Below are 23,784 nucleotides of genomic sequence, written 5' to 3' on the forward strand. Positions count from 1 at the left end.
TCCTGAAGTCTATCATAAGTAAATAGGAATGTGCACAAATATTTGTTTCAGCATATTTACCACTACATCATTTTAATAGCAATATATGCCAAACAACTTAAATAGCAAATAAAGGGGGATTGGTTAAATGAATTTTGTTCATCCATATAATAATTATGCAGCAATTAAAATCATGTTTCTAAACAACGCTAAATGATGTAGCAAAATTCTCATAACATAGTAATTGAAAGAAGCATTCAAACTTTACAAATATATTAATTCTAATTTCATTAAAATTTATGTATGTATGAGTAAGAAAAGAAATTGGAAGAAAATACATGAAATTTTTTGTAGAAGCTATCCTTGGTTGATGTAATTAAATGATAATTTTAATTTTTTATATTTCTATTTTGTGTATATTCCAAACTTACAATAATGCACACATAGTACATTTATGCTCAGAAGAAAAAATCAAAAGTTGTCACTTCAATTTTTTTGTGCAGTTCTGTAATATAATATAATCAAAATTCTAAAAATATGCCCAGAATAAAGACTAGTAGAGACTTTCAGATTTAACAGTGGCTGTTTCTGGATGACGACGCAATGTTTATTTTTTCTTTATTCTTTTCTACATTCCGGTATTTTCCAAAAATTTTAAATAATATATATTATTATCGAAATAAATATGCCTCCTTTACAAATGGTAACTGTCTTTACATGAATAATTATTGACTGACGAGAGTTAAAACAAGAAAAAATACCACTGCCAAAACTTTCCTGAATTTACTTTGAAACTGACTGACCCAATATGCACATGGCAAGAGGAACCAAATTATTAATACTTGTCAGAAGAACAATTCAATCTCTACCTCATCTCACATACCAAATAAACTTCAGATAGGTCAAAAGTGAAACATTAAACACTTTCTAAAGGGTAGATAAAAATGTAACGATACGTTTATATAAGTTATGGCTAGAGATCAGAATGCCCTCAGAGAAAAAAATACATTTAATAGCTAATATTTTAAAACATTTATAAGCCAAATATAATAAAACAATATAAAAAGAAAGAGAATGGAGAAAAAGACACACAGCAACCATATACTTATAGCTTACTATCAATAATATATAAAGAATTGATACAAATATATAAAGTAAATAGTCCAAAGAATACAAGATAGATAATCCAAAGAAATTGTCATAAGTGGAAACAGAAGTAAATTGCTACCGGGAAAAAGGAACACTCTCTTGAGCAATTGAGAAATCTAAAGTTAAAACAAAGGTGCAATTGCCTGAGCACTAAATTAGCAAAATCTCATTGTTGGCAGTTGGCAAATCAGCACATGCAGGGCTGAGGTGGGGCGTGGCGGGGGTGGTGGTGGCTGCGACATAGCTGGTGGTGGTGGTCCAGAGCATGGCTCTCATGGGTCAACAAGCCAGGAGAAATGAACGATTTTTCCTGGCCACCGTGCCCCAGCCAGGGTGGAGGGTTCTCCAAGGAGTAGTCAAAGCCAGATTAGCCAGGAAGCAGGACTGGAGATTGGGTAGTCTCAGCTCCTTGCAGCCAGCTGTTCCTTGGCGCCCCCTGCAGACCGTACCCACCCATGTCTTGAGCTCATCCTGACAGCTTTGCCCTGACCCAGCAGCTGTGGTTTAGGATTACATCAGACTCTTGCCTCAGACATTGGACCGGAGCTCCGCATGACCACGGGGCCAAGCCTTCTTTGCAACAGATTAGATCTGAGGCAGCAGGAGTGATCATAACCCAAGTGTCTCGAGTGCTCCTCAATCTGTCAGCTACCCTCTAGGATCCCCTACAGTCTGGGACCAACTGGGACTCCCACTTTGTACCTGCCTCCCCAGCCCCAGAGCTGGATCTTGCTGTAGACCGTCGCTGGTCGAAGAGAAGTCAGCAGCAGATTGTGAGAACTCCTGACAAGAACCAACTGTGACCTTAGATTGCTTCTTGGAACACCTGTCTCCTGCACTGACACCTGCCTGAATCACCTGGAGCCTTCTCATGCACCTCACTCACTGGACTCGGATCTGCCCACACTCAGCCCAGTCAGGCCTTGGATGAAGGAGGGCATATTTATGGAGCTCTGATTCTGAATTCAGCACTGAGTTTTGTTTTGTTTTGTTTTTAATTGACGTATAAAATAACCACAGAAAAGTGCCTAAAGTAGACTAATCTTAAAGATTACAGGTATAGCAAAATGAATTTTTACAAACACATTCACACCCATGAATCCACCATCTATATCAAGAGACAAACTATCTCCAGCACCCTGGAAGGTTTCCTCCTGCCCCCACCCAGCCAAGTCCTCTTGCCAGAGGTCACCACTGATCCCCTCACCACTGATTTGTTTTATAGCTCTGAGTTCTGTGGGAATGTTAAGAGGTACAGACAAAGCCCCTGACCTCAGGAAATGGATTTTGGGTGACCTGATACTCACTAGGTATTGCAGTGTGGTGCATGATCAAAGGCTACAAGAGAAGCACTGGCAATAACTGCTGTGAGTTCCTGAGAGGCACTGCTTAGCGCACTAGGTCTCAGGTGGGCAGAAGTCTTACCTGTGGAGGTTAGTGCTGAGCCCCGCCAAGTAGACTGCCTTATATCTTACCTTGGTTGGAGGTTGGCACACAGTAGTTACTCAACAAATATTTGCTGTGGCAGAGGATGGATAATTTTTTCTTCCCCTACATCGTCTTCCTTGAGGTGGGTATCTCCTAGGCTCAGGGAATAGCAAGGGGCAGAGAAGGTGACATGCGTAGGACATAAGAAGGCAGAGGAGGTAGGAGAATAAGGCCGTCTTTACAGAGTCAGGAGTCTGATTTGTTTCTTTAGACATTCCACCAGGATGCGTCCTCACCTCCATCTTCTGGTTCCAAAGCATTTCCAACTCCTCTCTAGAAATAGAAACAGAATGAAAGACAGCTCATGCCCAAGGCCAGGCGGAAGAGGAGGCAAGGCCTTGGAGGAGAGGGATAAAGGCGTTTAAAGGGTGGAGGTACTGTGGGGAGGAGGGACAGGCAAGAGGGCTGAAGGGAGAACATCTAGAGAGAGATGGCCAGAAAGATGCCCCTGAACCTGGAACCAAAGTGTAATGTGTGCTCGCAAGTAGAACTTGCAAATAAGTTTACCAAGCAATGGGCTCTGCTCCCCAATTTCCATCATCCTATGGACTCTCTCTAGGTTAGATGATATCTTAGTTTGCCAGGCTTCTATGACAAATATCACACAAAGGGTTGGTTTCAGCAACAAGAAATTGTTGGCTCACAGTTTTCAGGCTAGAAGTCCAAAATCAAGGTGCCAGCAAGGTGATGCTTCCTCCCCAAAGTCTGTATGTTCTGGTGCTGGCTGTGGGCGATCCTTGGGGTTCCTTGGCTTGCATCTCTGCTCCCTGTCATCACATGGTGATGTGCTCTCTTTTCCCACTTCTGAAACTTCCGGTTCCTCTTTAAAAAAGGCCTCCAGTAATCTGGATTAAGACCCACCCTGCTTCAGTTGGCTACACCGTAACTAAAGATCACATCTTCAAGAGATCCTATTTACCAAGGGGTCATACCTGCAGGTTGCAGATTAAGATTACGAACAACTGTTTGTTGGGGTACAAAATTCAAACTATCACAGATGATGTTGACTAAACACAAAACTAAGGACTAATCTCAGGGTCTCTGAGATTCCACACGTGCTGCCTGGCAGCCACCCCCGGAGTGTTCTGACTCTACCACCCCTCAAATCCATGATAAAGGGCTAATGCCAGGGCTACGTAGAATCCACAAATAATTATTGACTGATGATTTGAGAGTTAAAACTATTTAAGAGAATTTAAGTTGCCATTGTATTAAGAAGTTTTTAATGAAAGCTTTCAATGGCTTATTAAAAACATTCTACCTGGACTGGGATTCACAAAGAATAAACAAGTATATTGGAAATAATTTCAAAATAGAAATCCTCCTGAGGAAAAAATACCAGTGCTTATGTTTTAAATCACTGTTTATTCTTCCACTGCCTCTTAAGTTGTGTCTTCTTAAGCAAAGTTTAAGTTTGAGAGGGAAGGTCTATACTAGTGAACAGCCAATGGGGAGTTATCAAGAGCTGTGACATTTAGGCGCCTTCTTGCTAGGCTTTTTTTCTTTTACAATAGTGACCATCACAATTTTCAGAATCAAAAGCTTTGTCATGCATTTTACAAACTCCACAAAGCACATGCCCTACCACCATCTCCCCTATACCACCTGCCACCAGCACATAAATTTGAAAACAGAAAATTTTACTTGGTCAAATGCTATATAAACAAAACAAGACCCACCCCCCCCCAAAAAAAAAAAATGGATAAAATCTTTGGAAATACAAAATGACAGTAATACAAATTGTGGTGCTAGTGGGAAAAAAATTTATACATATACAAAAGAACAAAGTTAGGAAACTAGAAATAGACCCCCAAGTTTAGAAAATGATATCAAAGAGTAGATTAGTGAAATCAACAAGAACTGATTAAAATAAAAACTGGTGATCAATTACTAACTTATTCATTCATTCATTCAGTGTTGACTGAGTGCCTGCTGTGTGTTAGGCTTAGGCATTGCACGAGGTGCAGGGGATTCAATGATGAACAAAACAGACATGAACAGGCATTCACCTTTTATGGTTGCTATGAGACATAAATGAAATAATGTCAACTGCACCAATCTTGGTGTTTATTAAATATTAGATTCTCAATATGAAATCATATATTAAAACTGGAAACAGGATAAGGAAAGATTGCTTAATAAACAGTATTGGATTAAAAAAAAACCTAGGACCTACAACACACACAGTGAACCCTATTTTAAATGATGGACTATGCTTAATAGTACAGTTATAAAAATGCTCTTTGATGATGCAAGGTGTTAATTATAGGGTGGTATATGGAAACTGTAAAAAAACCATAATGGGATAACTGGCTAGAAAAGAAATGATTATGTTAGAGGCACATATAAAGGACATCAAAATAAATTCCAAAAGAGTATATTTAAATTTAAATAAACATTAACAAGCATAAAAAACACCGGTTATCAGATCTCTGAAAGAAAATTAATGTCCTCAGCTGCAAAGTAATAAAGTCACAAAGAAAAAAAGGGATGGATATTAATATCTAAACACTTAAAAATTCCATACCAAAACAAAACAGAAGGTGACCCATGACATTCTTTGAAATTTGCTTTCTAACTACTTGTTAAATCATATTTTGAAAGTTATCACTGGTATGTGTATATGTTAAAGTTCAAAATAAAAAATGTATTAAAAATTAAAAAAAAACCAAACTAACAAACAAAAAAAAAACAAAACAAAACAGCAGACTGGGGAAAATACTTTCATTCTGTTTAACAGATAAAGGGTAATGATCTAGAGAAAGCACAGTTGCCGAAAGGTGGAGGCAAACCAAATGTCCATCAAGGGATGAATGGATAAACAAAATGTATACGTGTGTCTCACATGTACACACACACAGTGGACTATTACTATGCAGCCATAAAATGGAATGAAGTTCTGATACATGAGACAAAATGAATAAACTTTGAAGACATCATGTTGAGTGAAACAGGCCAGACACAAAAGGGTAATTTTTGTATGATCTCACTAATATGCAATAATTAGAATACACCAATTCATAGAGTCAAAAACTAGAATATGGGTTACCAGGAGCTGGGGTGAGGTTAGGGAATGGGGAGTTAATGCCTAATTGGCAGAGTTTCCATCTGAGTAATGGAAATGTTTTGGTAATGGATGGTGGTGATGGTGGCAAAAAATTGTGAATGCAATTAACACCACTGAATTGTATATTTGAATGTGGTTAAGGGGAAATTTTAGGTCGTATATTTGTTACCAGAATAAAAATTTTTAAAAACCATTGGACTGTACTACACAGTGAACTCTAATGGATACTATAGGCTATCGTTAACAGCATAATATAATATTGTTTCATCAATTGTAACAAAGGTACCATGGTAATGCAACGTATTAACAACAGGAAAATTGTGTGCATATGTGTGAGGGGGCTATATGGGAACTCACTACTGCCCACATGATTTGTCTGTATCCTGCAACTGCTCTAATAAAAAAATAAATCTAGGGAAAACATTTCAATTTATAACCAAATCGTAAGATTCTAATAAATAAGTAAAATGAGGATGTTGCAGTGGATATTTATTTATTTTCAATGGTGGTTGGCACAAAAATGGCCCCCCCAAAGATGTCACATCCTAGTCCCTACAACCTATGAATATGGTATAATACTTGGAAATTAAGGTTGTAGGTGCAATAAGGATGCTAATTAACTGACCTTAAAAGAAGGAGATTTTCCTGGATCATTTGGGTGGGCTCAATGTAATAGCCAGGGTCCTTAAAACTGGGCGAGGAAGGCAGAGGTTAGAGGGATGCACTATGGGGCTCTGGCCACTGCTGCTGGCTTTGAGGTGGAGGAAGGGGCCCCAAGCTAAGGAATGTGGGCAGCCTCTAGAAGCTGGAAAAGGCAAGGAATGGTTCTCACCCAGACTCTCCAGAAAGGAAGGCAGCCCTGAGGATACCTTGATTTTAGCCCAGCAAGACCTTGTGTCAGACTAGCCTACTAAACTGTAAGATTATGACTTTACGTTTTTTAAGCCACCAAGTTCGTAGTCACTTGTTACAGCAGCAAAAGAAAACTAATACAGCCACCCGTTTTGTTTTTTTTTTTTTTTTTTTTTTTTAAGTTCAGTTTTATTGAAATATATTCACATACCACACAATCATCCATGGTCTACAATCAACTGTTCACAGTATGATCATATAGTTATGCGTTCATCACCACAATCTATTTCTGAACATTTTCCTTACATCAGAAAGAATCAGAACAAGAATAAAAAATATAAGTGAAAAAAGAACACCCAATCCATCCCCCCATCCCACCCTATTTGTCATTTAGTTTTTGTCCTCAGTAATCTACCCCTTGTAATCTACATTATTATATAATCGTTTCAGGTATTTACTTCTAGCTATTCCAATACATTAAAACCTAAGAGGTGTTATCTATATAGTGCATAAGAATGTCCACCAGAGGGACCTCTCGACTCCATTTGAAATCTCTCAGCCACTGTAACTATTTTGTCTCATTCTGCATCCTCCTTTTGGTCAAGAAAGCCACCTGGTTTTTAAAACCCCTTCCTGTTAGCAGAATCCGCCATCTCAGGTGGCAGAACTCTCCCTTTACAGAAGATGAGGATGCCTTTGCTCGGCCTCCATTGCAGCAAGGGCCCTGGCACCTGCATGACTCTGAGTTAGAAATCGGTGATGAGAAGGAGGAGAGCCTGCACAGGATCTGATCGGTGATGGCAATAGTGGTGGCAGCAGCAGCAGCAGCACATTTTCAGAGGCAGCAGGGGCAGCGGTTCTGGCGGCAGGCTCTACATGCAGCTGGCGTAATGGTGGGGCGCTCTGGGGCACTCGGCAGTGTCTGTGCCCAGCAGGGCCATTCGAGGAGCCAGTCCTGTGGCAGGACTTTGGGTCTCACTCCAAATGGCTATAGAATCCCTAAGCCTAGTGCTCCGACCCTCCTGGGGATTCTGGGAGCCTTTGTAAGTTCCTTTGCTGTGAAATTCAGCCAAAGCGGGGTTTTGTGGCTTGCAACGGAAAACCCTCAGCGACTCAGATTCGAACAGGCAATTCACTCAAAGGGAAAAACAAATGGCAAACACAAGAGAAAAAGTTTAATCTAGCTGGCGGCCAAAGAAACTCAAAGCAAGCTTGAGATACCATACGACACTTACTAAAGATAGGAACAATTGTTCTGTGGCACTTATTTACAGTTGGTAACTAAATTGATGCACTTTGGGCAAACAATATTAGGAATATGAAGCAAAACCTTTGAAGATGTTCTTACTTTTTGGCCAACAAGTTTCAAGGAAATGTGGTGGGGTATTAATCATTTAATTACTAATGAATTATTTAGCTATCAAGATTATTTATTAAAATTATGTAATTAATATCTCATTATTTGTGTTTATATGAAAGAAATTATTGATGTGGGAGTAAAATCTGTTAGGCTGAAGGGATTAAGTCCCAATCCCAGATTTCTAAAATCTAAAATTACTGACAGCTGTCAGGGTGGCCCAGGTCAAATCCCAGAGGCTGAGGAGCACAAGAAGTCAAGATCTTGAGAAAAAAACATTTCCACAAATGTGGAAAGAGAAGTGTTCAAGAGGTGAGCACCCTATCCCGAGGGAGGTGATTAAAGGAGAACACAATCTGTGAAGTGGGCCAACCAGGGTACTTGTTTACGCCTCCAGAAAACTGCCCTTTGAAAGAGGCAAATGACAACTGTAACTGTAGGAACCCAGGCCTATTTGGTGGGGAAGATGTTACTGCTAAATACCCAGCCTTTGGGGAATGTTTTAACATTCAACATGATCCAATAATGCATCTACCCAATGGAAAACTACATAGATCTCTTGAAATAAGAACCACAAAATCTTTGGGCCACATGGCAAAGTGTTTGTGATATAAATTTCAGTGAAAATACCATTTAGAACAGGTATATATGATGCTTGTGTAGGATTTTATGCATGTAGAGCAGGAGAATTATTGGAGAGTTTAAAAATCATTGAGAATGTTTTTATTATACTGTCTTTCCTATTAAAAATATTTTATCTCTTACCAACATCTTTCTGTTCAAACTGGACTTCTTCTCAGGGAGGTTTTGAGATGTGAGTCACCTTAATCCATTTATTCATTCACTGAATATAAATTGAACACCTACTGGGTTTTTGCCCTTCCCCACTGCCCCCTTCTGAAATCTGGAGGTCTAACCACCAGTGTGGAGAAGAGCCTTGTGATTACAAATTTCCTTATGGTCCTAGTAATGGGGGACAGAGCTCTTTTTTTTTTTTTTTAATGTGGCATTTCAGCTTGTAAAATGGAACTCAGAGGAAACGATGGCCCAGCACCCAAGCTCACCCTCCAGTCCCACTAAAAAGATCTTCTGTGTTCTGCTAGAAACGAAAGGTTGTAAGCCGAGGGAGATGCAGAGAGCAGGGAAAGCCGTGGCTGAAATCCTGTAGGAGGAGCAGGAGGGGACACCGTGTGTGTCCAGGTCTCAGAAGATGCTTCAAGGCAGTACGAGCTTATTGGAGATGGAGCTGCTGGTGTGGAGAGGAAGGTGGCCAAGGAGTGAAATACAAGGACAGTGCGGAGAGTCAGAAATCAGAGGAAAGAGAAACCACAGAAGTCAGAGAACCAAGGGCCCCGTGGTCAGTTCGGAGAGCAAGAACTAAAATCCGATGTGTCTCAGCTAGAGTCCATTGTTTCCTTTAGCTTGTCTTTATAAAAATGGGGAGGCGGGGCAAGATGGCAGACTGGTGAGCTGTATGTTTTAGTTACTCCTACAGGAAAGTAGGTAGAAAGCCAGGAACTGCGTGGACTGGACACCACAGAGCAATCTGTCTTTGGGCATACTTCATACAACACTCATGAAAACGTGGAACTGCTGAGATCAGCGAAATCTGTAAGTTTTTGCGGCCAGGGGACCCGCGCCCCTCCCTGCCAGGCTCAGTCCCGGGGGAGGAGGGGCTGTCAGCTCCGGGAAGGAGAAGGGAGAATTGCAGTGGCTGCTCTTATCGGAAACTCATTCTACTGATTCAAACTCCAACCATAGATAGACTGAGACCAGACACCAGAGACTCTGAGAGCAGCCAGCCCAGCAGAGAGGAGACAGGCATAGAAAAAAAACAACACGAAAAACTCCAAAATAAAAGCAGAGGATTTTTGGAGTTCTGGTGAACACAGAAAGGGGAAGGGCGGAGATCAGGCCTTGAGGCGCATATGCAAATCCTGAAGCAAAGCTGATCTCTCTGCCCTGTGCACCTTTCCTTAATGGCCCTGGTTGCTTTGTCTATTAGCATTTCAATAACCCATTAGATCTCTGAGGAGGGCCGTTTTTTTTTTTTTTTTTTTTTTTTTTAATCCTTTTTGCTTTTTCTAAAACAATTACTCTAAGAAGCTCAATACAGAAAGCTTCAAAGAATTGAAATTTGGGCACGTCAAGTCAAGAGCAGAACTAAGAGAGCTCTGAGACAAAAGGCAATAATCCAGTGGCTGAGAAAATTCACTAAACAACACAACTTCCCAAGAAAAGGGGGGTGTCCGCTCACAGCCACCATCCTGGTGGACAGGAAACACTCCTGCCCATCGCCAGCCCCATAGCCCAGAGCTGCCCCAGACAACCCAGTGTGACGGAAGTGCTTCAAATAACAGGCACACACCACAAAACTGGGCGTGGACATTAGCCTTCCCTGCAACCTCAGCTGAATGTCCCAGAGCTGGGAAGGGGGAGCAGTGTGAATTAACAGAGCCCCATTCAGCCATCATTTGAGCAGACTGGGAGCCTCCCAACACAGCCCAGCAGCCCAGAACTGCCCTGGGGGGGACGGCACTCACCTGTGACATAGCACAGTCATCCCTCAACAGAGGACCTGGGGTGCACGGCCTGGAAGAGGGGCCCACTTGCAAGTCTCAGGAGCCATACGCCAATACCAAAGACTTGTGGGTCAGTGGCAGAGACAAACTGTGGCAGGACTGAACTGAAGGATTAGACTATTGCAGCAGCTTTAAAACTCTAGGATCATCAGGGAGATTTGATTGTTAGGGCCACCCCTCCTCCCCGACTGCCCAGAAACACGCCCCACATACAGGGCAGGCAACACCAACTACACACGCAAGCTTGGTACACCAATTGGGCCCCACAAGACTCACTCCCCCACTCACCAAAAAGGCTAAGCAGGGGAGAGCTGGCTTGTGGAGAACAGGTGGCTCGTGGACGCCACCTGCTGGTTAGTTAGAGAAAGTGTACTCCACGAAGCTGTAAATCTGATAAATTAGAGATAAGGACTTCAATAGGTCTACAAACCCTAAAAGAACCCTATCAAGTTCAGCAAATGCCACGAGGCCAAAAACAACAGAAAATTATAAAGCATATGAAAAAACCAGACGATATGGATAACCCAAGCCCAAGCACCCAAATCAAAAGACCAGAAGAGACACAGCACCTAGAGCAGCTACTCAAAGAACTAAAGATGAACAATGAGACCATAGTACGGGATATGAAGGAAATCAAGAAGACCCTAGAAGAGCATAAAGAAGACATTGCAAGACTAAATAAAAAAATGGATGATCTTATGGAAATTAAAGAAACTGTTGACCAAATTAAAAAGATTCTGGACACTCATAGTACAAGACTAGAGGAAGTTGAACAATGAATCAGTGACCTGGAAGATGACAGAATGGAAAATGAAAGCATAAAAGAAAGAATGGGGAAAAAAATTGAAAAACTTGAAATGGACCTCAGGGATATGATAGATAATATGAAACGTCCGAATATAAGACTCATTGGTGTCCCAGAAGGGGAAGAAAAGGGTAAAGGTCTAGGAAGAGTATTCAAAGAAATTGTTGGGGAAAACTTCCCAAATCTTCTAAACAACATAAATACACAAATCATAAATGCTCAGCGAACTCCAAATAGAATAAATCCAAAAAAAACCCACTCCGAGACATATACTGATCACACTGTCAAACATAGAAGAGAAGGAGCAAGTTCTGAAAGCAGCAAGAGAAAAGCAATTCACCACATACAAAGGAAACAGCATAAGACTAAGTAGTGACTACTCAGCAGCCACCATGGAGGCAAGAAGGCAGTGGCACGATATATTTAAAATTCTGAGTGAGAGGAATTTCCAGCCAAGAATACTTTATCCAGCAAAGCTCTCCTTCAAATTTGAGGGAGAGCTTAAAGTTTTCACAGACAAAGAAATGCTGAGAGAATTTGCTAACAAGAGACCTGCCCTACTGGAAATACTCAAGAGAGCCCTACAGACAGAGAAACAAAGAAAGGACAGAGAGACTTGGAGAAAGGTTCAGTACTAAAGACATTCGGTATGGGTACAATAAAGGATATTAATAGAGAGAGGGAAAAATATGGCAAACATAATCCAAAGGATAAGATGGCCGATTCAAGAAATGCCTTCACGGTTTTAACGTTGAATGTAAATGGATTAAACTCCCCAATTAAAAGATATAGATTCGCAGAATGGATCAAAAAAAATGAACCATCAATATGTTGCATACAAGAGACTCATCTTAGACACAGGGACACAAAGAAACTGAAAGTGAAAGGATGGAAAAAAATATTTCATGCAAGCTACAGCCAAAAGAAAGCAGGTGTAGCAATATTAATCTCAGATAAAATAGACTTCAAATGCAGGGATGTTTTGAGAGACAAAGAAGGCCACTACATACTAATAAAAGGGGCAATTCAGCAAGAAGAAATAACAATCGTAAATGTCTATGCACCCAATCAAGGTGCCACAAAATACATGAGAGAAACATTGGCAAAACTAAAGGAAGCAATTGATGTTTCCACAATAATTGTGGGAGACTTCAACACATCACTCTCTCCTATAGATAGATCAACCAGACAGAAGACCAATAAGGAAATTGAAAACCTAAACAATCTGATAAATGAATTAGATTTAACAGACATCTACAGGACATTACATCCCAAATCACCAGGATACACATACTTTTCTAGTGCTCACGGAACTTTCTCCAGAATAGATCATATGCTGGGACATAAAACAAGCCTCAATAAATTTAAAAAGAGTGAAATTATTCAAAGCACATTCTCTGACCACAATGGAATACAATTAGAAGTCAATAACCATCAGAGACGTAGAAAATTCACAAATACCTGGAGGTTAAACAACACACTCCTAAACAATCAGTGGGTTAAAGAAGAAATAGCAAGAGAAATTGCTAAATATATAGAGACGAATGAAAATGAGAACACAACATACCAAAACCTATGGGATGCAGCAAAAGCAGTGCTAAGGGGGAAATTTATAGCACTAAACGCATATATTAAAAAGGAAGAAAGAGCCAAAATCAAAGAACTAATGGATCAACTGAAGAAGCTAGAAAATGAACAGCAAACCAATCCTAAACCAAGTACAAGAAAAGAAATAACAAGGATTAAAGCAGAAATAAATGACATAGAGAACAAAAAAACAATAGAAAGGATAAATATCACCAAAAGTTGGTTCTTTGAGAAGATCAACAAGATTGACAAGCCCCTAGCTAGACTGACAAAATCAAAAAGAGAGAAGACCCATATAAACAAAATAATGAATGAAAAAGGTGACATAACTGCAGATCCTGAAGAAATTAAAAAAATTATAAGAGGATATTATGAACAACTGTATGGCAACAAACTGGATAATGTAGAAGAAATGGACAATTTCCTGGAAACATATGAACAACCTAGAATGACCAGAGAAGAAATAGAAGACCTCAACCAACCCATCACAAGCAAAGAGATCCAATCAGTCATCAAAAATCTTCCCACAAATAAATGCCCAGGGCCAGATGGCTTCACAGGGGAATTCTACCAAACTTTCCAGAAAGAACTGACACCAATCTTACTCAAACTCTTTCAAAACATTGAAAAAAATGGAACACTACCTAACTCATTTTATGAAGCTAACATCAATCTAATACCAAAACCAGGCAAAGATGCTACAAAAAAGGAAAACTACCGGCCAATCTCCCTAATGAATATAGATGCAAAAATCCTCAACAAAATACTTGCAAATCGAATCCAAAGACACATTAAAAAAATCATACACCATGACCAAGTGGGGTTCATTCCAGGCATGCAAGGATGGTTCAACATAAGAAAAACAATCAATGTATTACAACACATTAAAAACTCGAAAGGGAAAAATCAATTGATCATCTCAATAGATGCTGAAAAAGCATTTGACAAAATCCAACATCCCTTTTTGATAAAAACACTTCAAAAGGTAGGAATTGAAGGAAACTTCCTCAACATGATAAAGAGCATATATGAAAAACCCACAGCCAGCATAGTACTCAATGGTGAGAGACTGAAAGCCTTCCCTCTAAGATCAGGAACAAGACAAGGATGCCCGCTGTCACCACTGTTATTCAACATTGTGCTGGAAGTGCTAGCCAGGGCAATCCGGCAAGACAAAGAAATAAAAGGCATCCAAATTGGAAAAGAAGAAGTAAAACTGTCATTGTTTGCAGATGATATGATCTTATATCTAGAAAACCCTGAGAAATCAACGATACACCTACTAGAGCTAATAAACAAATTTAGCAAAGTAGCGGGATACAAGATTAATGCACATAAGTCAGTAATGTTTCTATATGCTAGAAATGAACAAACTGAAGAGACACTCAAGAAAAAGATACCATTTTCAATAGCAACTAAAAAAATCAAGTACCTAGGAATCAACTTAACCAAAGATGTAAAAGACCTATACAAAGAAAACTACATAACTCTACTAAAAGAAATAGAAGGGGACCTTAAAAGATGGAAAAATATTCCATGTTCATGGATAGGAAGGCTAAATGTCATTAAGATGTCAATTCTACCCAAACTCATCTACAGATTCAATGCAATCCCAATCAAAATTCCAACAACCTACTTTGCAGACTTGGAAAAGCTAGTTATCAAATTTATTTGGAAAGGGAAGATGCCTCGAATTGCTAAAGACACTCTAAAAAAGAAAAACGAAGTGGGAGGACTTACACTCCCTGACTTTGAAGCTTATTATAAAGCCACAGTTGCCAAAACAGCATGGTACTGGCACAAAGATAGACATATAGATCAATGGAATCGAATTGAGAATTCAGAGATAGACCCTCAGATCTATGGCCGACTGATCTTTGATAAGGCCCCCAAAGTCACCGAACTGAGCCATAATGGTCTTTTCAACAAATGGGGCTGGGAGAGTTGGATATCCATATCCAAAAGAATGAAAGAGGACCCCTACCTCACCCCCTACACAAAAATTAACTCAAAATGGACCAAAGATCTCAATATAAAAGAAAGTACCATAAAACTCCTAGAAGATAATGTAGGAAAACATCTTCAAGACCTTGTATTAGGAGGCCACTTCCTAGACTTTACACCCAAAGCACAAGCAACAAAAGAGAAAATAGATAAATGGGAACTCCTCAAGCTTAGAAGTTTCTGCACCTCAAAGGAATTTCTCAAAAAGGTAAAGAGGCAGCCAACTCAATGGGAAAAAATTTTTGGAAACCATGTATCTGACAAAAGACTGATATCTTGCATATACAAAGAAATCCTACAACTCAATGACAGTAGTACAGACAGCCCAATTATAAAATGGGCAAAAGATATGAAAATACAGTTCTCTGAAGAGGAAATACAAATGGCCAAGAAACACATGAAAAAATGTTCAGCTTCACTAGCTATTAGAGAGATGCAAATTAAGACCACAATGAGATACCATCTAACACCGATTAGAATGGCTGCCATTAAACAAACAGGAAACTACAAATGCTGGAGGGGATGTGGAGAAATTGGAACTCTTATTCATTGTTGGTGGGACTGTATAATGGTTCAGCCACTCTGGAAGTCAGTCTGGCAGTTCCTTAGAAAACTAGATATAGAGCTACCATTCGATCCAGCGATTGCACTTCTCGGTATATACCCGGAAGATCGGAAAGCAGTGACACGAACAGATATCTGCACACCAATGTTCATAGCAGCATTATTCACAATTGCCAAGAGATGGAAACAACCCAAATGTCCTTCAACAGATGAGTGGATAAATAAAATGTGGTATATACACACGATGGAATACTACGCGGCAGTAAGAAGGAACGATCTGGTGAAACATATGACAACATGGATGAACCTTGAAGACATAATGCTGAGCGAAATAAGCCAGGCACAAAAAGAGAAATATTACATGCTACCACTAATGTGAACTTTGAAAAATGTAAAACAAATGGTTTATAATGTAGAATGTAGGGGAACTAGCAGTAGAGAGCCATTAAGGAAGGGGGAACAATAATCCAAGAAGAACAGATAAGCTATTTAACGTTCTGGGGATGCCCAGAAATGACTATGGTCTGTTAATTTCTGATGGATGTAGTAGGAACAAGTTCACTGAAATGTTGCTATATTATGTAACTTTCTTGGGGTAAAGTAAGAACATGTTGGAAGTTAAGCAGTTATCTTAGGTTAGTTGTCTTTTTCTTACTCCCTTGTTATGGTCTCTTTGAAATGTTCTTTTACTGTATGTTTGTTTTAACTTTTTTTTTCATACAGTTGATTTAAAAAAGAAGGGAAAGTTAAAAAAAAAAAAAAAAAAGGAAAAAGACAAACAAGGAAAAAAAAAAAAAAGATGTAGTGCCCCCTTGAGGAGCCTGTGGAGAATTCAGGGGTATTCGCCTACCCCACCTCCATGGTTGCTAACATGACCACAGACATAGGGGAGTGGTGGTTTGATGGGTTGAGCCCTCTACCATAAGTTTTACCCTTGGGAAGACGGTTGCTGCAAAGGAGAGGCTAGGCCTCCCTGTATTTGTGCCTAAGAGTCTCCTCCTGAATGCCTCTTTGTTGCTCAGATGTGGCCCTCTCTCTCTGGCTAAGCCAACTTGAAAGGTGAAATCACTGCCCTCCCCCCTACGTGGGATCAGACACCCAGGGAAGTGAATCTCCCTGGCAACGTGGAATATGACTCCCGGGGAGGAATGTAGACCCGGCATCGTGGGATGGAGAACATCTTCTTGACCAAAAGGGGGATGTGAAAGGAAATGAAATAAGCTTCAGTGGCAGAGAGATTCCAAAACGAGCCGAGAGATCACTCTGGTGGGCACTCTTACGCACACTTTAGACAACCTTTTTTAGGTTCTAAAGAATTGGGGTAGCTGGTGGTGGATACCTGAAACTATTAAACTACAACCCAGAACCCATGAATCTCGAAGACAGTTGTATAAAAATGTAGCTTATGAGGGGTGACAGTGGGATTGGGAATGCCATAAGGACCAAACTCCACTTTGTCTAGTTTATGGATGGATGTGTAGAAAAGTAGGGGAAGCAAACAAACAGACAAAGGTACCCAGTGTTCTTTTTTACTTCAATTGCTCTTTTCCACTCTAATTATTATTCTTGTTATTTTTGTGTGTGTGCTAATGAAGGTGTCAGGGATTGATTTAGGTGATGAATGTACAACTATGTAATGGTACTGTAAACAATCGAAAGTACAATTTGTTTTGTATGACTGCGTGGTATGTGAATATATCTCAATAAAATGATGATTAAAAAAAAAAAAAAAAATGGGCCTGCTCTCTGCTACCTCTATCAGCCTTCGGCTGTGAAGATTTAAGTAAACCTGTCTGGATTAGTTTCCTAGGGCTGCCATAGCATAGAACCACAACTGCGTGGCTTAAAACAATAGAAGCTTATTGTCTCACAGTTCTGGAGGCCAGAAGTCTGAAATCAGGGTGTCAGCAGGGACATGCTCCCTCTGAAACCTGTAGGGGAGAACACTTTCTTGCCTCTGTAGCTTCTGGTGTTTGCCTACAGTCCTCGGAGCCCCTTGGCTTGGAGATGCATCCTCCATTCTCTGCCTCCATCGTCACATGGTCTTCTCTGTGTGTCTGTCTTCATGTCTCCTCTCCTCTTCTTATAGTGACATTGGTCATACTGGATTAAGGGTCCACCCTAGTCCAATAATAACCTCCTCCTAATTACATCTGCAATGACCTATTTCCAAATAAGGTCGCATTCTGAGATATGGGAGTTAGGACTTCAAAATATCTTTTTGGGAACACAATTCAAACCAGAACACTGTCCACAGGCTGTGGGCTGAGCCTTTTTTTTTTTCCTATCACCAAACATGGGCATGGATTTTATGCTGGGCCATGATTCATTTTGCGCCTTTCTGAGGTTTCAGAGTACCCAGCCAAATGGGGGAAGTTTCCACTCTTCCTTCCTACTTCCTTTCCTTCAATATTTATTGTATCCATACCATGCGCTCTTTACCTGATCTATATTTGACCCAAAAGGAATTCAGCATGGATTGACCATCAAAATCTAGGCAGCCTTAGATTAGTAAGGCTAGTGGGTCAGGCATCAACCACCCTCTGATTATACTGCACATGCCTTTGTGAGCAGAATTTGGGGCTGGCACAACTCAATTCTATAGCAATATTGGTGTTCGACATGTCAGTGAAGAGCTGTGACTTTGAGAACCCAGGCTTGAGTGGCTGCTGAGTGGACATGACACTGGTCATTGTAGTCCTTTCTCTAAAAATCCCATTAAGGAGGATTTTACACACACACACGACCCCAATGGCTGGCGCTGCTACCACAATTGTTTTTCTCCCCACAGGGAAGTGCTTTGAGGCAAGGGGATGTCAGGCAGACTATTAGTTTAGCCTGAGTGTGTGTGGTCTCTGGGCAGCTGTGTCAGAATTTGAATCCCCTGGCTGCTACTTACATGCTAGGCATGGCCTTGCACAAGCACAATTCTAGACAACATTGCTTCATAGAGCTCCTGTGAGGATTCCATGAGATAATGCATGTCAAGTGCTTCACACATGGCCTGGCACATGTTATACCCAATGTTAGCTATTATTATTAGCAAGATAAGATCATTCCATCTGGAGGAAAACAAAGGGAGGAAAAAATTAAAATCAGTTGTTCAGTTCCATATCTAAATCCCTGATTGATTTTTTCCGCCCAGTTGTTCTGGCGTGATCAGACCCAGCTTGTGCTCCTCATTTCTCAGCAAAGACCCTCTCCCCTTTCCTGTGGGATGTGCTCACACTCACACATCCACTCACCCAGAGCTGGGGTTTGTTATGGAGGATGCCACTGAGGTCCTGGGCAAACACCCTCCTCATAAACTCACGATATCAACACAGCTGGGTGGAGATGAGGCAGGGGGCAGGTTGGTTAAGGAGACAGCCAGTTCTTGACAAAAGCTTCAGATCACACTGAGATACTCTGGCCTTGTTTCCACCAGCTCTGGCTCAGCTCCTTTCTCCTCTCTTCCCTGCAGTGAATGTTCTGTTCTCAGCTATAACAATTCCCCAGTAATAACAGTGTCTATCTTACAGGATCACTATGAGGGTCAGATGAGCTAACACAAGACTTAGCACTTAAGTTCAGGACAGTGCCTGGTGCATACAGTAAGTGTTCAGTAAATGTTGGCTATTAGTCACAGCCACTACAGAAAGGGTGCTCCTCTCGGTTGGTCCCACTCTCTAAACCAGAGCCCAAGCTCTTTCCCCAGAAAAGCAGAACACGAGCAAGCAGGATGAAGTAATCAAATCACATGGACACAGGAAAGACAAGGCTTCTAAAATCCAAGGGGGTAAATGGGAGACACTTCTGGTAGAGGCACAGCCCATACGCCAGCCAGCACTCGTTCAGATGCATGCTCTTATGACTATTTTAACTAAGGCCGTAAGACATTCCACTAAGATGGACACCCTGGATGGACGATCAAAACCTTGAGCAATTGTTCTCTTCACAAAATGCAAGCTTGAATAACAGCAACATTGGAAATAGTTCATTGCAATGGGAGGGGGGGGAGCCACTGCAAACTGAGCAGATTCTCCAGGGAAAAGGCTGTGAGCCAAGGCTTGGCCTCAGTTCCCCAGGTCCCCGCCCTCCCGCCCCGATCTGGAATGTAGGATGCCCCACCCCAGGAGAAAGTCCCTGCTGGCTTATGTAAGAGATACAAAAATTCGCTTTCCCCGCAAGAGTCAGTTCCAGGAAACCACGCATGTTCCGCCTCCTCCATTCCCACTCCAACACAACGGGCCCCTGAAGTGTGATAAATTTCCAAAGGGACATGCGAAGGCCGAGGGAAAGCTTGCCCACATCCCCACCTCCAGGAGGCCCGCACTGGGAGAGGCTCCCAGGGAACCTGGGCTCACCATGGGGCAGCCCTGGCTTCGGAGCAGGGAGGAGGGGCCCCTCAGGCGCCTCTGAGTTTCCCTTTGAGGCCAGAGCCAGCCTGTCCTTCTGCTGTGTGGCCACAAGAAAAACACCTCCCTGTCAGCCCACACGAGGCAGCCCAGGCAACTGACCCAGGAGCCTCAAGAAGCTTGCCCTCCAAGCTGTCCTGCAGAGAAAAGTGTCAAAATGCAGTCTTAATTTAGAAAAACTTGAACCCCAACAATTTCATTCACTATCAATAACTATCACTACCTCTCCCAAACCAGCCCAGTTCATTCAACTTGAGTGAAAAACAGCCTGAACAGCCTGGGAGAGAAGCACTGGTTCTCACACTTCTTGATTCTTCATTTAAAGGGGGGGAATAGGTCCCTCTAATTCCACCTCCTGAAACCCTGCTTTGAGGAGGCGGCTGACCTTTTACAAGAAAATATTCAAAGCTCCGAACAGGATGTGACATTCTTTCTTCTCAGCCAGGCCAGTTGGATTTTTTCTTTCACAAGTTGAAATTCTCCCATTTTTTTCTAGGGCGGGCTGCATTGTTTATATTTGGTCAAACCTCAGAACAACTCTTGAGGCTCACATTTGTTTGACTCTTGGGCCATCTTTAATTAGTTCTGGAAAAAACAAAAGAGCACTGCACTTTAAGTGCTTGACCCAGAGAACTGGCAAAAAAAAAAAAGAGTTTAGGAAGATAAACTAATTAAAAATGTATTTATACATACATATGTATATGTAAAAATATATACACACTCACGATGTAGGCCACAAGCTTCAACCAAAAATATTGAAAAACACCGACATAAGATCTAGTGGTGAGCACTAAACCTACAATTACTTGTAGATCTGAGACTAAATGAGCATTCAGAGGGAGAAAGCAGAGTAAGTAACAGCTATTTGCTTAGGCATTGTAAATACAGTAAAATATCTAAAAATGGCGGGTGTGTGTGTGTGTGGGAGAATGGGGAGAGCATATACAAAATAATTTTTAAAGCTGTTCTCAGCATTCCTGGGGATTTCTTTACCTCATAAAAATGAAGATTTATGTTCACACAAAACCCACACATAAATGTTTACAGCAGCTCTATTTGTACTAGCCCAAGACTGGAAACCCAAATGTCCTTCAACAGTGAATGGTTAAACATACTGTGGCATGTCCATTCCATGCAATATACTACTCAGCCAGGAAAGAAATGGGCGACTGATAAATGCCACAGCCTGGATGCATCATGAGAAAATTATGTCACGTGAAAAAAGCCCATCCCAAAATGTTACATACTGCATGATTCAATTTATTTAACATCTGGAAAAGACAAAATTACAGAAATGGAGAACAGACTGGTGGTTGACAGAGGTTGAAGATGAGGTGGGGGTGGGAAGTGGGGGTGGCTATAAAAGGGCAACGTGGGGGGATCCCTGAGGTGATGGGAAAGTTCTGTCTTGACTGTATCAATGTCAATATCCTGGATGTGATTTGTACCATGGAAGAAACTGGGTAAAGGGTACATGGGCTCTCCCTGTATTATTTCTTATAACTGCATGTGACTCTACAATTAACTCAAAGTTTTATTTAAAAAAAAAAAAAAAACTTGTTCTCAGTAATTATAATGGTGTTTGTAGAATTACTATGGCTATTCTGTGTTTGTGTGTAATGATAAAGCAAATGCATAATTATGGAATAAATAATTCTATACCCCCTGTAACCCTAACAGCCCTGATTCTGAGTGAAAAGGAGATTCTGATGTAACATAGGAAATGTTAAGGAAAGAATCCTGCAGTCCTGAATTAGCTTTGAGTATGAACTCATGACGTCTTTTCTTCCATTTTCTTTCCATTGTTATGGCTTAGAAACAAGAATCAAGCCGGTAGCAAGGCGCATTCCGAGCACTAAGCAATGAAAGCCATTCACTAAGCCTTGAACACCACTTTCCAGTAAAAGAAATTCATGTTTCCTAAGTGAAATGGCCAATTATGGGTCAGGGGCAAGATATGTACTACCTGAGACTGGCAACATCTTGTCATGCCAGACGGTGAGGAAGCTATCAAAGATTATTAGGGCTATGCAAAAAGGACTCAGAAGCCAACTTGAAGAGGCTCCCACCAGCCAAAGATGGGACAGTTTTAAGCTTCAAAAAGGATAATTTCATTAAAACAAAATCACCAAATGTGTTTAATCCCATGAATAAATACTGACATTAAAAAATGAATCACTCAGCTTCAAAGGATAGGAAGTAATTCATTCTCTTGAATAGGGGTCAAGAATGGGACTCAAGCATTTACCCCGCATCTCCTACATGAACTGTACCACCAGATGAAGGGAAATCTTTCTTTATATAAATATCCCAACTAACAAATGAAAAGAATGTATCCAGGGAAAAATTACAGGACTCCATACATCATCAATTTAGTGTCAGACTCGGTAAGAAAATAATATGCCTTCACCCAGTTCGATAAACTACTTCATCTGTTCTAAAATCCCATGGATTTTAAGATGCACCATCATCTATAGGGCCTCCCCTCAAAACACAGTCCATTAAGCTAGGACACAATACTAAGGTGCCATCAGTTGAAGATGTACCCCAACTTCAGAGATGTAAAAATGTGACAAAATGTGGCCTTTTATCAACCAAGAATGCCATTCATATCCTGACATTATTGCTTCCCATTCTTCACATTTCTACAGAGAGAGACTGGTATTATCACCCATTTTATATTACTAAAAATTAGGACAAAATAGAAGATTATAGCAATAAAAAGGAATATGCATAAGCCTCAAGATATTACATAACGTAGGTTTAAGAACAAAACCACCCATTACTTACCCTGACAGGACCGAAGATCATGACGCTACATAGCCTGTAACTTCCGGCAGTGACCGTGCCTTGGTTGGGATTTTCTAATCGAATGTATTGACCCACAGGGGCCAGTCTTCTCAGGCTTCTCCCCCAACACCCATCATTTTCCATTTTGGGGACCCCGTGGATCCTTGGCAAATGCAGCAAGGGAAAGCAAGTGACACCAAACCTAAGCGAAATCAGGGGTTTGTGAACTTCTGAAAATACACGCACAATGTCTACTCTAAATGTATTTTTAATGGAATTATGGGATTACTGGTTAATTTCCTTTTGAGTGTGGTCTTCCTGCCATTTGCACGGCTTTGTCAGGAGAAGGCTGTAACGAATCACAATTATTTCCAAAATGCTTTTTCTTAACTCAACATTTTGTTTAGAGGTTCACCTGCTGAAATTGAACAATTTGCTTCCAATCCTGAGTAAGGCAAGGGCAAGAGGGTGTTATGGTGAGATAAATGGTCTTTGGTGCTTGTGGGAGGAGGGGGAGGAGAAGATGGTAAGATTTCAGTTCACCTAAAAGTGACTGACAGAAAGCTCTAATGCCATTCAGTTGCAGAGCTCAGGAGAGATGTTACGTTAGGCATGGTTATTATCGAAGAACTTACTGAAAATCTGTATTAACGTTCATTGCTGCTTCATGTAAGAAAAATAGGCAAGTAGTATGGAGTCAACCTGCCCACATAAAACAGGGCAAGTGTATTACACAGACCTAACCCACAACACCCTGAAAGGGCTGGTCAGGCAACCACAACCTATGGGCCACGTCTGGCCTTTCATGTGTTTTCGTACAGTCCACAAGCTAAGAATAGTGTTCACATTTTTAAATGTTTGAAAAGAAACAAGAGTACATTGTAGCACATGAAAACTCTATGAAATTCCAATTTGTGTCCGTACATCAATTTTGACTGAAACCCAACTACAACTGTTTGTTTCTATATTTGCCAGTGGCAGCTTCTGTGCTGCAACAGCGGAGGTGGGTAACTATGACAGGGACTGTGTGGCCCGTGAAGAATACAACATTTACCATCTGGACCTTTGCAGAAAAAGTTGGCCAGCCTCCGATGAATTTTTCGTAAGCAAAAGTTAAATATGGATGTGTAACTGCAGAACATTCCAGATTTATTATTCTGTTT

Source organism: Choloepus didactylus, chromosome 17 (assembly GCF_015220235.1).
Source record: "Choloepus didactylus isolate mChoDid1 chromosome 17, mChoDid1.pri, whole genome shotgun sequence".
In the NCBI taxonomy this organism is placed as follows: domain Eukaryota; kingdom Metazoa; phylum Chordata; class Mammalia; order Pilosa; family Megalonychidae; genus Choloepus; species Choloepus didactylus.